The sequence below is a fragment of the Diplotaxodon limnothrissa genome, linkage group LG14 (assembly GCF_057381915.1).
Source record: "Diplotaxodon limnothrissa isolate DT_005_m linkage group LG14, D_limnothrissa_male_GT1.1, whole genome shotgun sequence".
In the NCBI taxonomy this organism is placed as follows: domain Eukaryota; kingdom Metazoa; phylum Chordata; class Actinopteri; order Cichliformes; family Cichlidae; genus Diplotaxodon; species Diplotaxodon limnothrissa.
In genome coordinates, this window is record NC_140609.1 from 15,847,405 (window position 1) to 15,865,802 (window position 18,398).

Genomic DNA, 18,398 nt, shown 5'->3' on the forward strand with positions numbered 1-18,398 from the left:
GGGCCATGTTGGCCCAGAATTGTTAGTTTTCATGTAATTTTGTATTTTGTTCTTTATTTAGGCCATGGTTCCTGGGTTGCTCTGTTAAGTTGTTCCTTATTTGATTTCCCCTTGTGACTTTTACCCCCTGTGTGCCCCTCTGTATCTGTGAGCCCTCGTCTCCCCTCCTTGTGTTTCATTCAATGTTTTCCCCAGCCTGTTATGTCTGTGCTCTCTCTCTCCTGTCTGAACCTCTGTGTACTTCCTGTTTTACTTTGACAGTCTCTCGTCAGTATGCGTCATGTTGTGTTCACTCCTTCCCTGTCTCGTTACGATTATCTGTTTCAGCTGTGTTCCCCGTGTGCTCCCACTTCCTTCGTTAACCCTCTGTGTATTTATGTCCGCGTCTCCCTCAGTTCTGTGTCGCGTTCTCGCTCATGACTGTGTGCCCCTCCATGTGTTTCCTCGTGAGTCAGTTCCTTTATGACTTCCCAGTTTAGTTTCATATTATTATTAGAAATGGTTTATTTGAGCTTTGAGCTGAGATTCAGAGGTTTCTGTGGACACTGCTCATGTCAGCACTTATATTTCTAACCTTTTCTTATAACCGATTAAACATGATCTCCATCCTTTTGCCCCCATTTTTGGTGGTGTAGGTACAAATGATCAGTCATGACATTCTCATAATAAATAAGATACTGCAAATAATTATTTCTGCATTTGTGCGATTGAAGTCAATTGAAAATGTGTATGAAATGACACTGTTTTAAAGATTTGGCCTAAATAATTTTGGAGTGAATGAGTCTAAACATGATGACCTAACTAGTGATACCCTGACACACACACACTCAAGCATGTTGTGCCACTTTCAGCTGAAACAATGTTTCAAACCATATTCCGGGTTTTTAAGTTCAACATTTATGAGGTTTCAAGAAGAAAATAAAAGACAGATCTGAATGTTTGAAAATGTTTTGGAAAAATTCTGTAAAGATGAGATGAAAAATACTCGAAGGATAAATTTAATTGGTTTATTATTTAGATAAGTTGAAAAAAAGTTAAACAAGCAAGTAAATGAAGAAAAAAGGTAGAGGAGAGAAAACCCCAACAATCCCCTCTGAGCAAGCACTTGGCGACAGTGGGGAGGAAAAACTGTCTTTAAACGGGCAGAAACCTCCGGCAGAACCAGGCTCAGGAGGGGACAGTCAACTGCCGGGACTGGTTGGGGGGGTTAACAGAGGTGGAGCAAGACGAGGCTGCATCAGGTGAGGAAGCAGTAGCGTCTCTCCTCTGGAACAAGCGGAACCATTTTTCTTTTTTTTCATGCACTTTTCCACGAGCGCTTTTTTTCCCAGGATGAGATTTCTCAGCTCATCGATGGTTACTGCGTTTTGTTCTTCAAGTTTCTCACATCTTTGTTCCACCTCTTCCAATGTTGCTTGTTCTTCTTCAAGCTTGTCTTTGAGTTGTTTGGATGTTGCCTCCTGTATCAGCTTGTCCTTGTGCATGTCTGCATTTCTCTGTTGGACCTCTTTGTGCTTGTCTTCTAACTGCTCGTTTCTTTTCTGGGTTTCTTGGAGCGTGAGCTGCAGGTCTTCATGTATTTTGTCTTGTTGTTGTTTTTGCGCCTGCATTTGAGTGTTTTCACGCTTCAAGTTATTGAATTCCACCGAAATCCCCTTAACGAGCTCAGAATTGTTTCTCGCTATCTGATCGATCCTTTTCTGCATCTGTGAGCACCCACCGTTTCTCCAGTTTGTCCTTTTCTTCTTCCACTTTAGTTGCTGTCCTCCAGCTGATTACAAAACTCTTGCAGTTTTAGATTTTTAGACTCAAAGTCCTGGACGATGCGTTTTCCTTCTTTCAGTCTTTCTTGTTGTTGCTCTTTCTGTTGAAGAAGGTCTTTATTTTGGCACAGTGTTTCATCCAGGCTTTCTGTCAGCATTCGGTATTTTTCCTGCATGCTCTTCAGTTCGTGCTGCATGTCTCGTTGCTTTTTGTCATGCTCTTCCTTCTGTTGGAGGAATTTATTCTTTTCTTCCACAGCTTCATGGAGCTGTCTTTGGAGGAGCCGATTTTTTCGGTCCATGTATTGGAGATCCCGTTGTATCTTATCACTCATCGTTTTCTTGTCGTGGAGCTGGTTGGTCATTTCTTTTAGTTCTGCACTTTTTTGCCTGTTTTCTTTAATGAGGTGCACAATCTGCTCTCGGGTCTGAGCAAACTTGATTCCCCAGCCCTCATTAATAATTCTTATGTCCGGCTGGCGCTTCCGCTTATCCTTTTCAGGGTCGCGGGGGGCGCTGGAGCCTATCCCAGCTGTCACAGGGCAAGAGGCGGGGTACACCCTGGACAGGTTGCCAGTCTGTCGCAGGGCCCAAAAAATCATTCAGCAAAAACTTTAGGAAGGATTAAATCAACAACATGGTTCATTCTTAAGTGGAAGAATGCTCAGCAACACCAAAAAGGCCTGACAGACCACAGAAGACACATAAAGTGCATGATGACAGAATTATTTCCATGGTTAAATAAAACAATTTCACAGCATTTAACCAAGTTGTGATCTCTCTCAGAGAGGCACGACTGCCTGTCAGCTCTGTTAAGATGTCGGCTGCCAGTGGAACCCAGTCACTAGTGTTTATTGATGTGAGTGTTAACTGTGTGAAGTGTACAGGACTATACTTTCTGCTCAGATTCAGCCAAACACTGTATAACTGATCAGAGTTTCACAGTGTAAATGGATAATGACTCATTGCATACCTTGAAAGTCACCCAAGAGTTTCTCAAGACAAAAGAAACAGGATATATCAGTCACCTGATCTAAACCCAGCAATGCAGCTTTTCAGTTACTGAATAAAAACGTGAATGCAGAGAGACCCACAAACAAGCAGCAACTGAAGGTGGACCGGCAGAGCGACTCAAGGGAGCAAACGTAGCATTTGTTCACGTCCACGTTCTAGACATCAGGCAGTCATCGACTGCAAAGGATTTTCATCCAACTCTTAAAAATAATACTTCCAGTTAAAATTACGTTAGATTGTCCAGTTACCTTCGAGCTACTGTTTATGTATTAACAGCATTAACTGTCCCAAATTGGTAAAACAAAATGTTGGTCAAACCCCTTGAATTTCAATCACATCTGGATTTTTTTGATGTTTTATTCACTGTGGCGGTGTACAGAGGCAGGATTACACATTATAGCATATCCTGCAAACCCTGAAAAATGTAAATGAGATCAGTAAGATTTGATTCTGTCATGATTAGGCTGTGTGCAGGCAGGATGAGGACCCAAACGCAAGCTCACGGAGGCAGGAATGAACTCAAAACACAGTGTTATTGCTGACGGAAGTTAAGGCGATACAAAATAAAGTATTATTTCATATTAATGAAGATATAAACTTGTAAAAAAAAAATTAATATTGTAAAGTGATAAAATAACAATACAGCAAACAAAAAATATTCTTCCTCACACTGAAAAATATTCAGCATTGCCATAAAGCACCCACATCAGCTTGACACAGCTAGAGATACAAATGGGAACACTAAATGATATTGCTAAATCTAAATTCTTAGGAATATTGTTTGTCTTACAACATATATCATCTGATAATCACCTCTGATAGTCTCCAGCACCTGAGAAAAAACACTATTTGAATTCACAGTGATCCAGTGGGGAAATTGGCAAGTACCTTTAGACCCATTAGACACAAACACCAACCATTTTACCATTTTCGGGGGGAAATTTGTGCCAGTTTGTCAAAAAGCTGGTGTTGTCCCTTCAAATCCACGTTTGGCCATTAGCCAACAGTTAATCACACAATAATCTAACACAGTGAGTCGCAGCTGATGTAAATGTAACCATGCTGGTTTGCAGCTGCACACATCTATTTTGTAGTGCCCATATCAGGAGTAAATACAACAATTTCCTAGAAACATTGTCCTAAAAAGCTGCTACTCCACATTAATTCACACTTTAATTTTGCATTTCACTCAGGCTTTAACATTTCCATGAGGACTAGCCGGCAGCTGTACTGTGCATCTTCATATCCGTACAAATCCGTGTGTGTGTGTGTGTGTGTGTGTGTGTGTGTGTGTGTGTGTGTGTGTGTGTGTGTGTGTGTGTGTGCGTACGCCTGTCCACCTACTTTGACCTCTCCGTCGGCGCCCGCGGTAAACAGTCGGGTCTGCGTAACGTCTAGGGCCATGGTGGAGATCTCAGCATCACCATGGCAACGGTGGAACTGCTTGACCTTTTGTCCTGTGTCAGTCAGCCAGAAGATCACAGAGGAGGCAGAGTCGCTGCTGACTACCTGCAGAGAGAGTTTGATCCATGTTATGCTACAGCAAAGGCGCTAATGCATTCTTTAATGATGCTCACATAACCAATCCATTCTCCACGCTTATTTTAGCGCTAAGCCACCGCTGAAGAATACATAATGGGAACAAGAGGAGGAAGAAAAACACGAGTGTCGCACAATAGGTGCTCATTTTCACTTGTTTGGTGTCTGCTGCCGCGTCAGTGGGAAACAGCTTGTTAAGAGGAGTGAGAAGAACTGGAGAACTTACCTATTGTATTAATTGTACATGTGGAAACACAAAGAAATAAAACAGCAGGTCACAGAAGACCATGTCACTGACATACCTGTCTGAACCGACTGTTATACAGCACACAGGTAACAGGATGTTCATGGCTACTGGTTTTCTTCTCCTCCCTCTTGGATTCCAGCAGGAGAAGCAGGCTGTTGAATGAAAGCACAAGGTGCTGGCGCTCCTCATTGAGAAACAGGAAGGGGTGTGTGTCCCCCTGTATGTTTGGAAAGACACCGGCCAGACGGTGTGTGCACAGCTGGCTGGACACATCCCACAGACAGAGCACCTGGAAGGATAATAAGGGCTCTTATGTGTCTGTGCTTCAGGGCAGATATTTTGGTACATATCCACATGTTCCTAAAAAAGAAAAGTGCCACTAAAAGCTATCGCTCCTACAAAAAAAACTTTTATTCAGTGATTACCAAGCAAATACATCGTTGCACCATGAAGAACTGCTCCTCTGGTTGCAGTTTTAGTGGCCATATTGCTTCTAACGGCAACAACATGCCTGTCGCTGCTCCAGAAATTCTTTCAGAGTGAACTGAGGTAAAGCCTTCAGAGTTTCTTGCAGTGGCAGATGGTGTTTGAGCAGAGGCAGATGGAACATAAATCACTTCTAAAATATTCATTCTCTTCAGAAAAGCCAAAGAGAAGGCAAACATGCACGGTGCTACAACAGGGAGAGGAAAAGCAACAGAAGCACCAACATCCTCTTTGCATCAGAAAATAAAACAAGGCTTTAAACGAAACACCAGCTGACAGTGGCAAGAAAAATGTGAAACAGGCTCGTCCCCAACACCTCGTTCGTCTGCAGTAATTAAAGCAAGGAATAACAATTAATATTACAATTACGGGGCTCTTCATCTCTACATTATCTGCACTAGTAGCGGGTCTGCGCACCCACTGAAGGGCACTCCTACCTTATCTTTGGAGTAGCTGAGGAGTTGTTGCTTGGTCTGCAGGAAGCAGACAGCAATGACGGGGCTTGTGTGTCCACCAAGGGCGCACACCGGCTCAGAGGTCACGTAAGGATTCCACAGCAAGACGTGATGATCCACACCTGCTGTGGCTACAACCAATCAGAGGCACCATTCAGACCTGGAAGTAACAGGCTTCTTTGTGATCCTAACACAAGCGGACAGCTCCAGGCATGTTAGTTCACACCTGGCATAAGAATGCATGTCCAGTGTCTTCCGGTGACTTTTCCTCTCTATATGGAGATAATCATTTACATGACTTCTGTTTGCAAATGAAGATCAAATGCCCGCACGGGTCCCCTCCAAGTCAAATCCACCCCACCATGAGCCCACCTGTGATTAAACAAACAGGTTTACTCACTATTTATTTATTTACATGCACAGTTGGCCAACAGCCTTATGCAAAAATCTGTCAGATCTCAGTGCATTCCGACTTGGAGATAACTGCATGTTGATTCTGGTAGCAGGTCCGGTCAAACGTAGGTTTCAGAAATGGACTTGTGCCGGACTTTGATCTCGAGTCTTCGCAAATCGAAATTATGTAAAGCTCACTCGCATACAGAGCGGGGTAGTGAGATCCAATTACAGGTGGTCATTCAAGATGCATTTTAATCCCAAGGGTGAACTGACTGATCATCAAAAGAGACATTTCAGTGCCAGGTCTGAACAGCTCCCAAATTAGCGCAGAGATTAATTGCAGTTATTTCCAGGGAACAATACCGCTCCCAGCCCCCTCCACCACCACAACCAATTTACTGTTCAATGAGGCATTTGACAGTTTTGATGATGCATTGTTAGTAAATTTAAGTTGATTGATTGAGAACTGTAAAAGCATTCACGTTTTTGCAATTATTTAGAAACACATGGTATGGTACATTAGACATTTAATAGATAGTGTACAATCATTAGAGTTTTTTTTGGTTTTTTTATGTTTTTTTTATGTAAAACCTCTAAGTTAAACCTGAAATGAAAACCTTCAAGTGAATAAATATGATTCATATACACTCATGGTAAAAACAAAGTGCAGCCTCTTTCATTCAAGGTTCTATCAGGCATAATAAAAAGGTAGCTAAATATAATCTGAGGTTAATACAGCCTTAAATGAACAACAACAGACAAAATGACAAAATATGACATATTACACTGTGTACAACCTTACTGCTTCCATAGGAATTAAGAAGGTAATTAGCAGCCAGGTGCTAATAATCAAATGTACTTGATTAAGTGACCATTTGCATGTAAAAGCAGAAGGTTTTGGCCATAATGCACAGCGCCATGAACGCAAGCATACTTAATGTCGAGCACGGTGGTGGAGAGCTGATGATCTGAGCTTGTTTTGCAGTCACAGGACCTTAGGATCATTGAGTGGACAATGAACTGAATACTAACATATTAGAGTCACATGTGAGGCCATCTGTCTGACAGCTAAAGCTCGTCATCCAGAACAGTGATGTTTTGAATCATGAGGAGCACATAGTTTTTTTTTACATACTTCTGCATTTTATCTCAGTTTTTGTGAAATAAATAATGTCAGAGTCTTCATCTGAGGTTGCATTTGCCAAATTTCAATTCGTAGTAAGGACCAAATTATTTTTATCATGTCGTAATACCTAAAACCTTGAAAATTACATTTTACCATGACTCTATGTCATCATACTTTATGTTGTACAGCCACTTCGTTTGGACCCACCTAACAGGCCGAGTCCAATATGGAAGTCGACGTCCCACACACCGTCCTTTGTAGAGTAAGAAGTGATTCGTAGGCTCGTGCTTTCCTTTTCCCTCCAGCCAATCACGATGCTGCTCTGTGGTGCGATGCTGCACGACACAAAGGCCTCAAGTGAGCCCAGGTAACGCACTGCAAGAGGCATAATAGTCAGAAAAGTGAAAGTAAATCAGAAGTGGCATACTGTAGTTAGCTTGACTCCATCCAGAAAAAAGCAAGTAGATAGTATAACATTATATTAACATTTCTGCAGTTTATGTCATTGTAAATTTCTGCTTTAGCATTAGGAGCTGCTTATTTGTCATCGTCTTCCAATCCACAATAACTACAACTGGTTTCATCATAAAGGAAAAGCTGTATGGCTTGTACAAACACAGCAATAGGCTTTTTATCTACAAGCTAATTTCAAGAGAAGAAAATAATCCTAAACAATAGCTGCTGCCTTCCTGTGTAAACAGCAAAAGTTACTGGCAGAGTGACTAAATTAGTTTCAAACTTGACAAATTCAATATAAAAACAACATTGCAACATATTTTGATGATGACACACTGCTCATCTTCTTTCATTTCCTCAAATTATATCCTTCTCCTTGCTGATGCCAAAATGCTCTCACTAGCACGGCTCCAAAGGATATCCATCCACTCTCTGAAACGGTTGCGCTAAATGTGCAATGACCGCAGCCGTATAGTAAACCGACCAATTCTCAGGAGCTCAATATAGCATAGAATTAGGCGGTTATGATTTGCTCACTGGTATTACAGAAAATGTAATGGATCTTGCATCACCATCTATCTCAATTAAGACTTTGATTGAGACCAGCTAAATTGGTTGCCACATGTCTCTATTAGAGGCTGCTTAACTTTCAAAGCCTGCACAAGCTAAGGGCTGGTTTTGAGATGGCATGTGACAAGTCGTAGGTCAAACACTGGCTGGAGAGCTTGGGGCAAATAATTATATCTGAATACACTTCACGCATTCCCATCTTTGCTCCGCTCCGTGAATTTAAGAGATTAGTGGATTTTCAGACAGCGCGTTGTGACTCATCATTGATTAATGATCCCTTCTCTTATTCATTGACAAGCACAGCTCATCAAACTAGTTGTGATGCAGACTCAGATACAGAACATCTGCTTCCTTAGCCGGTGCTGCAGCTATTCTCGCACTTTCACTGCTGAGATTGGAAATAACACAGAAACAGCAGGAGTCATTGTGTGTTTATATCAAAGCAAACCTCTCGTGTTGTGCAATAAATCGCTGCACGTTATGGGAGATTTTTATGTTACCTACACGCTCTCTCCATCACTAACACACCCCTTCCTTGCACCTCTCATTCTTTGTCCTTATAGGACTGTTGTCCATCCCAATTTCCTCCTAATTTGCTCTCAATTTCCCCTCACTGATCCACCGCTGTCTCTTTCTCCTTCCTCTCCTCCTCTCTCTGGTGGCCCATGAGCCTGAAGGTTTGGAGGTCTGGATAACCAGGCATGTCTAATGGTACACAGCCCACTCATACTGCAGGGTGGGAAACTTCAAAAGAAAAAGCACCAGCACCCCAGAGGTATGCAAACACACACGCACATGCATTCACGCGGGCTGCCTTTATTTACAGTCAGAAATGACGACACACACGCCCACACACAAACAAGCGTGCTCTTGCCGATTCACGTGCATGTGCACACACAGATTGTAAAATTTTCATTTAACTAAAGCTTTTAATGTTTCGCCATTGTATCCTTTGTTTCCCCATTCTTTGTTATTCCTTTTTCCCCATTTATTGAGCTTATTTATACGTGCTTTATTCTTGTTTTCGCTTTTATCAGGATTCCCCCCCCCCCCTTTTCAGCGAATCCAGCCTCAGAGCGTTGTCTCGGCTGAATCATTATCAAACAGCCCAATAACTCTTCAGAGAGCCTCTGTCCAAATGATGCAATCGAGATAAAACTAAGCGACCTCTTTGTTACCCACGCTGAGCTGCAGTGGGGTGGGGGTGGGGGGGATCTCAGCAAGCCAGACCTCAAGTTCCTGACTTTATATCAACAGTAAAAAGTCTGGCTATGAAGAGAATGACTCAGGACTCACTGCATTTGTGTCAGCGTGCCTGCATCAGTGACCGGGACACACCCAGGCGTTTTCATTGTGTTGCATAAGCTGTTATTGCAACGACACCGGAGAGGTGACCAAGCAAGCCTGTGGCTCTCATCCCAGGTGTGAAGGGTAAAGTGTGTGTGTCTGTGTTTGCGTGGGTGTGTTAAGTAGGTCTGACACCCAGAATGTGTTGTTTCTATCGGATATACTCCTGATTTCATTCTGACCTGATACTGGAGAGCTGCTTTTTTTTTTTTTAACCTGAGGCTGAATACAGTTGTGCACAGGAATGACAAACAGAAGCATTTGGGTTCTGATTATCGCTGCTCATGCAGGCTATTTCAGCTGGCTCCTTCTTTTGCATACCATATGAAATAGCAGATGTGCAAACAGAGGAGTTTTCACTGGGACAAGACAACAAAAGAGAAACTACAGCTGCAAGAAAGACATGAACTTTTACAAGAATGTTAGGCTATAATTAAAGAGAGAGGGGTTTGTTAGTATGCTTATGTCTCTTTGATGGTTTGTGTGTGTGTGTGTGTGCGTGCGCGTGCGTGCGTGCGTGTGCGCGCGTGTGTGTGTGTGTGTGTGTACTTTCTACCTTTTCTAACCCAGCCAGGCGCGTGTGCTTGGTGTGTCACGGTGTAACAGGAGCGATGCTTGCCTTTGGCCAGATCATCCCAAAGGATGATGTCTGCTGAGTCAGAGTCTGTCCTCAGACTGAATCTCTCAAACAGGAAGATCTGGGCTGAGGTGAAATATAAAGCGCTGACCTGGGAATATACACAGACACTCACAGTCGTTGAGCAGTGGACCTGTTCGATTCAGATTTATTTATGTAGCGCCAAATCACAACAACAGGCGCTTACATTCACCTTACATTCTTTAGCTCATAGGGGGTCACTTTGCGACAGTGGGGAGGAAAAATGACTTTTTAACAGGAAGAAGCCTCCAGCAGAACCAGGCTCGCAGAGGATCAGCCATCTGCCATCAGCGGTTGGGGGTGAGGGGAAAGAGAAAGAGAAGAAAGAGAGCATATGGAGGCAGGACAAAACAGACTAAGGGAGAGACAAGACAAGGATTTAATGACATGCTGCAGTGGTTTATAAATAGGGAGAGAAAAGAGGCAAGTGGAGCATAAGTGCTCATTGCATCACACAAAGTCCCATAGCAGCCTGAACCTATAGTAACATAATGAACACATATGTGGATAATGAGGATAACGCCTTCCTCTCTTGTTCTTTAGTAAACTAGTTCATGCATTTACTACTTCTAGGCTAGACTACTGTAATTCATTATTATCAAGATGTCCTAAAAACTCCCTAAAAAAGCCTTCAGTTGATCTAAAGAGTACTGGCAGGGACTAAAAAGAAAGAAACATATTTCTACCATATTGGTTTCTCTTCATTGGCTCGCTGTTAAATCCAGAATCAAATTTCAAATCCTTCTCATCACATACAAGGTCTTGAATAATCAGCCCCCATCTTATGTGAAAGGCCTGGTGCCTGAATCACCCCATTAGAGCACTTTTTCTCTCAGACAGCAGGATATGTAAAAGTAGAATGGGAGCCAGAGCCTTCAGCTTTAAGGCCCCTCTTCTGTGGAACCAGATCCCGGTTTGGATTTGGGAGACAGACACCCTTTCTACATTTGAGATTAGGCTTAAAACTTTCATTTTTAATAAAGCATACAGTTAGAGCTGGACCCTGAATCTTCCACTAGCTATGCTGCTATAAGCGGCTGGGGTGTTTCTTTTTCACGCTCCATGTGTTTCTACAACACTCTGCATTTACTCATTAGTTATAAATTTCTCCTCCGTTGCAGCAGATGGGTGCCCCTCCCTGGGCCTGGTTCTGCTGGTGGTTTCTTCCTGTTAAAAGGGTTTTTTTTTTGCTTCCCACTGACGCCAAGTTCTTGCTCATATCTTCTGTGGATTATTGTAGGGTCTTTGCCTTACAATATAAAGTAACTTGAAGCGACTGCTTGCGATTTGGTGGCATATAAATAAAACTGAATTAAGTTCTTTTTCTTCTCAATCATTTGCTTTTCTTTGTATGTGTGTATTACCCGTCCTCCAATGTCTCCTATAGTGAGAACAGCCTGGTCAGGGTTACAGGGATCTACCCAGTAGTCTAGACACCAAGGAGTAAAGTTCAAGCCCTAGAGTAGATAAGAATATATGAGATATATTGCCAGTTCTTATGTTCTTAATAATGCAATGGAATCAAGCTGATGGTAAAATGAAAATAACACAAAACACTAAAAAAAATCTCCTTGTTACCTGGAGTTTACACTTGCAGCTGAAGGTCTTTTCACACACGAAGTCATAGAAACACACCTCTTTACTTGTGAAAGCCACAGCTATCTGAGACTAAAGAAAATGGAGTTTGTTAGAAAACACAGAAACATGGAGACATGCAACCTGTCCCTATTATATAACAAGGATTTAGCAGTTTGCCAAACTGTTAATTAATGCACAATGGGGGGAAAAAATCCTCATGTATTATTCAACGCGGTTATACAATACAGAATATGGCATCCATAAATCTGTCGTTTAAAGAAATGCCAATTAAAACTTACAATCAATTATTGATGGTGTTATTACTAAAAAATGTATGTTTACTTTCTGATCTTTATGCACCAGCTTCGTGTCTGAAACGCAATTAACCAAAGCCACAGATCAATAATTCATTAATTGAGTGGAGTATTTGTTTATCTCTGTGCCATACAATATCTGCTCCATTAAATGAGGCTACTTATCAGTTATTAAATTATAAATCCATTTCTTTGAATAATATTTCTTGAACTACGCTTCAGGAGCCACGATGCAGCAGTAATCGATGAGAGGACTGATTAATAGTTAGGTATGCATCTCTCAGTATGTTGATAGGTTCACCTTGTCGACGTTTTGCATCAGCACCACATCTGTGACCCAGAGGTCCTTGGGTGCGACTGTGCTGTTCTGCAGTCGATGAGTGTGCAGAAGGGACATGTCCTCCGCATCCCGCAGTCCTACGTTTCCTCCTTTACTCACAGTGAGATACTGACCTGAACTCTGCAGGTACAGCACCTGAGGAGGCCAGAGGTTATTACAAGCAAAACATTTAAAGAAAATATCCACAGAAAGACTACAATTCACACTTCCCCGTAACACCAGCCTTTAGCTTTATGCCCCAATGAAGTTTGCTACATTAGAGAGTGGCGTTATTTATTAAAACCTGAGGAGACAGCTTTTAAAAACCAATTTAAAATATTAATTATGGCTTGAATTTTCCTCTTCTTGCTAGCTACTTTATAACCGCAGAACTACCCTAATATAAGTTCTCTAAAAATGAGCCCCTACTAAATCTTCCACTTATTGGATACAGGTGAATAAAAGGAGCCGTTCTGTGCTGAATCTAATAAAATTGAGAATTAATCATTACAGGAGTTATTGGGTGAACAAAACTTGGAGCTGCAAAAAATAAATTAATTCATTTTAAAAAGCTTGAAGCTGACTGCATCTAATGAGCAAGAGACAAAGTAGATCTTTGATGAAAGGTAGTTTATTAAAATTTCACCGCAGAGGTAAGAGGTCAGATGTTCTGCAACGTAATTGCTGTCTTCTCCCTTTTCACAGTGTACCTTTGTAAGATCTCCCAGATTCGCATGTCATTTTTCCATAATTATTATAATTACATATTGATATACAGCTGGTGAGTAACTGATACAATGCGTTTATCTGTAGTGCGAGCGAAGGGCTATCATTTTGGGGCTCTTTTAGCAGCTTTTTCGTTGCTTTAAAAGCTGGAAGACAAAAACTGTTATTCAATTTGAAGTATGTACCCAATGAAGTGTCGGTGAACCTGTAACTGCTAAATGGCAACAAAATAACTTTTATACTTAACAGTATATGGTATACTTTAGTAAGTATTTCAGTGTATGCAATAGATTCCCATTTAGCTTGTAATAGGGAAAAGCAACGTTCAGGAAGAAATGGTGGTAGATGAAACAAATAATATAGGACCATGTAAAATGGGCAGGTGCAAATCCCTGGGGAACTCTGATGAGGACAAGCATTTCAGAAATAGCATGTTCTGTGGGGTGCTGCTGGTTAGCAGCACTGAGTGGTCAAATGAGGGACAGACTGTCCACAAGGTCTCGGGGATGTGCTTGTATTACTAAAACCTCACAATACTGGCACCAAGGGGTACTTATAGTCTTAGAACCATGCTATAGGCAGGTATCTTTGCTATTAAAGCTGTTGTGTTGCTCTGGCTCATCAGAGTTATGTGAAATATCAAACACCAGAAGTGATTTTGGGAGACAATTACATGACAGAGCAGCTCTAGAAGTGACTTTGAGGAAGAAAAAGATGCAAGATAATGTGTGTTCTAACTGTATGATCCATGTAATACTGCAATGGGGCGGGGCGATCGTGGCTCAAGAGTTGGGAGTTGGGAGTTCGCCTTGTAATCGGAAGGTTGCCGGTTCGAGCCCCGGCTCGGACAGTCTCGGTCGTTGTGTCCTTGGGCAAGACACTTCACCCGTTGCCTACTGGTGGTGGTCAGAGGGCCCGGTGGCGCCAGTGTCCGGCAGCCTCGCCTCTGTCAGTGCGCCCCAGGGTGGCTGTGGCTACAATGTAGCTTGCCATCACCAGTGTGTGAATGGGTGCGTGAATGGGTGGATGGATGACTGGATATGTAAAGTGCTTTGGGGTCCTTAGGGACTAGTAAAAGCGCTATATAAATACAGGCCATTTACCAATGTAATGTAATGTAACATGAAAATAATATTACATGTTTACTGAGGCTCTTCCATCACATTATCGTCTCCTCAAAATCACTTCCATTATAGACAGACAGACATAGACAGCTCACAGATAGAGAGCTTCTGCTGTATTTTATTTAACATTTAATGTTCTTTTGCAGCATTTTTCTATTTGCTTGTGTTTTCTTAAGTTGCACTGCCCAACAGTTTGGTCTACAATTGTAGCAGACATAAAGCAAATATTAATATTTGGTGTTACCATTTAATGAATACAAGTCCAGAATTCACTCCTTTTAGCTCAGTTTTGGTCTTCAACAAGCCCTGAGTGAAATGTGTACAAAAAAAATGCAAAAGCTGCAAGCTGTTGGTGGATTTGTCACCATTAGTAACCACTTCCTGCTTTGCTACAAATTTGCCAGGGTTATAGATACAGTACATTGTTTCCATATTCTCTATTTGATACTTAACTAGTGGAGTAATGGTCAGAAATGAAAGCTATCTAAGCAACAATACTCTGCCTCTTTAAGGCTGTCAAACCTTCCAGGCACTTGGAGAACAACTGACACAACAGTCTGACATTTCGACATCCTCGGGATTGAAAGATTAAAGTGATGAGCTGTCACTTTATCCAAAGCGGTGGGGACTTCATACCGGCTGCTTCATTTACATATTAATTGATAGATGTTAAAGGAGTCCAGAGCCATTTATCTCCAAAGGAGTCAGCCATTTTGATGAGCAAGACCCTAATACTTTTTGAACGTTTCCTTCCACAATGTTTAATAATGTGCAATTCCATCCAGTCAGCAGAGTTTTGGATTCCCTAGACTGCCAATGTCAAAATGTTTTCAGATAACATGCAGAGGGTCATTGGTTTTGGGGGGGGGGGGGAGAAAAGGGGGAAAAGGCAACATGCTATGACTCTCATAACAAACTTTTCTTCGTGTAAGTCTCTACTAGGTTAAAGGACCTTTTACCTTTTGAACAGGGTCTCGATGTGGACAGGTGAGGGTGCGTGGTGGCTTCCAGCAAGGCGCACTAACAGTTTTGCTGTTCTTTAATTTATTGGAAAGCTCCATCAGCAGAAATGAGCACAGGCCTCCCCAGTCAATGCACTCTTTCTCCTTTGAGGTGTCGCTGTCCAGGAGGAGGCCACTGCGCTGCTGACTGAGAACCACGCTGTCAAACAAGAAGCCATATTCCTCCTCGGACCCGTGGCCAACTGATGACCAAGCAAGATCGATGAACTGAATTCGGGACAAGGAGCGGGATGCACCTGAGAAGTCCTGCATTCAACAGCAACAGGATTGTGAGATATTGCACAATCTTGGCACACAGCTGAATACAGCCAACTAGTGCACTCCCAGCATCAGCAAAGTTGGTCAATCATGAGTGTGGACTATGTAAAAGATGGAAATAGCTTCAGGCTATTTAAAGCCTCCCTTTTTTGCCTCCAAAGTACCCCCACTTTAAAGAAGTCCATGAGCACTTTAACCTCAGTAAACAATGTCTCCAATCTCTTTGAAACTGTTAGCTAAAACTAGTGCATCTCTTAGCTATTATAGTAAGGTATAAGACTAATACCTAAGGTTAGTTTCAAGTCTCAGTTATTGAAGCAAAGTATAAGACTGACAGCTAAGACTAGTTTCAAGTTTGAGCTATTGTAGTATGGTGTAAGGCTAATAGCTAAGATTAGCTTCAAGTCGTAGCTGTTGTAGCAAGGTGTTCCATTTAGAATGGAACACACAATAAATCAAGGTGTGTTTAAGACTGTGGCTACACTGTGACAGGAAATTGGTGCAGTTCAGGGCATCACAAATAAGCGACTTACTTCTAGGTGGCTACCTCCATCTTTTATACATCAGTTATGAGAAGAACCCAAAAATTAGGGCAGTACTTGAACAAATTAACTTGACAAGCTGTATATACTCCAGTAAACTAAAAGTAAGTAGAACATACCCAAACCCTATGATTTCTTAGTAAATCCCTGAAGATTCCCTTGTTTGTATAGCACTTCTTATCAGATCTAAAGGTATGGTTCTATACTGTCAAAATTGGAGAGAAATAATTTAACCCTGTTCTTTAAATGTGAAATAAAGGTGCTGTAATACAAGGCTGTCAATAGACTGACTTGAAATCAAAGACTCACAAGGAAAAGGTTCTGTAACTTTCTATAATCCTCAGCGTTCATTCTGCTTTCAAGCTGTGCCACCTCCATTCTCGTTCCCATGGTTACAGCTCAGACCTGTCAATCAATCAGCAATAAACCAGGTGAAGTCAAGGAGGTAAAATGCGTGTCTGCTTGCAGGTTGGTGTGGAATAGGGAATACACACACACACACACACACACACACACACACACATCACTGAATAAAATAGATTTCCCAACGTCTATGTGTTACATGACAAAACAAGATGCACTCAGAATAATCCCTCAATAACCTGCCATATCTATTTCACATGGGTCGTCATGCCACCGTGATCGTACAGCAAGGTCACAGCAGCAGCTTATTCTTGCCTCTTTTCACTGTTGGATAGCGTGCAAAGGTTTCCGCTATTTTCCGAACTGCAAGACTTTAGGAAGTAGTCAAACAAGCCCCCCCCCCCAAAAGAAAATTTCTCAGAAAGGCAGCGGGTTGCCAAAGCATGTCGAGTCTGTCATATCCGTTAGTGTGAAATAAAATACAGTCAGATAGATGGAGAGAATAAAAGTGTGAATAAAAGGGAATGATTTCTGAAATTGCTCTGTGCTGAAATTAAAAGCGCATTTGAAGTCAAAGGGAGAAAGTTTCTTTTTAACTCCAACTCTCCTACAAAACACTCCAAGGGGCAGCGGGGCGGCAAACACTGTTTCATTTTTAGCATGGCATAAACGTTTATGAGACAAATTCACTGGATGTGGCATCAAACTGAACAGAGATTTAGATGACAGGCTGTGTAATGAAAGCAAAGGGAAAATAAATAAATAAATCAATGCTTTGCTGCAGCTATTATCTTTTTTTTTATAACAGTGATGAACTGCAGTGTGATCTTGACATGATAGTTAAACCAGACAACAGGTTCGCAGTAGACTGCAAGATGACTTTAGACTACTGTAATATTTAAAAGAACACCGATACTCATGGGACAATTTCTTCACATCTTGTTTGTGAGCGTGATAACTTCTAATCAACCACATCCTGACTTGTTTTGTGGCACGCCGCTGGCTTCAGTCTGCATGCGACTGCAAAGACGCAACTCTATAAAGAAAAATGAACACAGAAAGCTTGATGTGCCGTCCAAATTGCTGCTGCTTGAAAGGTAAGAGGCATTTCTTATGAATGCATCCACCTCTGGGAAAGACTCCTTTTGCAATCTTTTAGCAAACACACTTATCAGGGTTGCCTCTCCTCTTCCTGGATGGTCACTTTTGCTCCAGTTAGTCCTCTCAAAACTGTCACTGTAGTACTTCTGAGTTTTTAAAAGAACATGCAGTTAACTTGTCCGTCAACAAAGCATCTCAGCTCCTAACTGTGTAATGGCAGACCTGGCCTTCCAGTATACACATACCTCAAGTCAAGCATGTTTTCTTTTCAATCACAAAGTTCAAACAGTGAAACCAAACACAACTTTACACTTAATAACAAATTCAAACTTACCATTCAATTTCACCTCTCATTCTGTCATGGGTGTCTGTAGTATGTTGTCCCAAGAGTCCAGCTCTGAGGTGTTGGAAACACCACTTTCAAATGTGTGACATTTCAAACAAATCCTCACCTTCTGGCTATTCCGTCTTAGCAATGGCTGCCTCTCGTCTACAGGAGACTCGGCCGATTTGTGGCTGAAGTTTGTGTCCAGAGGTTATTCTAAGCTGGCAACGTGTAAGAAGCAATCAACGCCAACAGCCCTGACTGCAGGCACACACACCCACAGAGAGTTAACGAACTGCCCCCCAGTAGCCCAGACAGTGGCAGAGGCCACACACACACACAACAAATCTTTTATTATCCTTCACTCTTAAAGACTCGGGCTAAGTTTCCTGGCAACCGAGTAGTCAAAAAGAGTTGTGAGAGTTTGTGAGTCCAGGCCTATTGTCAGTATGCGTGCGCGTGTATCCTTTCTATTCTCAGATTAGGCACAGGAGCGAACATAATGTGTGTGAGAGTGAGGTGCAACAACGCCACATACAACAACACGATTCACACAAAGATTCCACGGCGACCGATAATAAAAGAAAAATACTGACGTGAACCTGAACAAAGATAAAATACACACAAAACAGCTTTACAGCATCATTCAAATGCCTGTTAGAGGGCATC

The 18,398-nt window shown here is 41.9% G+C and overlaps 1 pseudogene; it reads right to left on the bottom strand.

Annotated features, from left to right (window-relative positions):
- LOC146618620 (cilia- and flagella-associated protein 337-like) overlaps nt 1–16,330 on the bottom strand; it is a 40,105-nt pseudogene extending 23,775 nt beyond the window's left edge.
- Between the last annotated feature and the right edge of the window lie 2,068 nt (nt 16,331–18,398).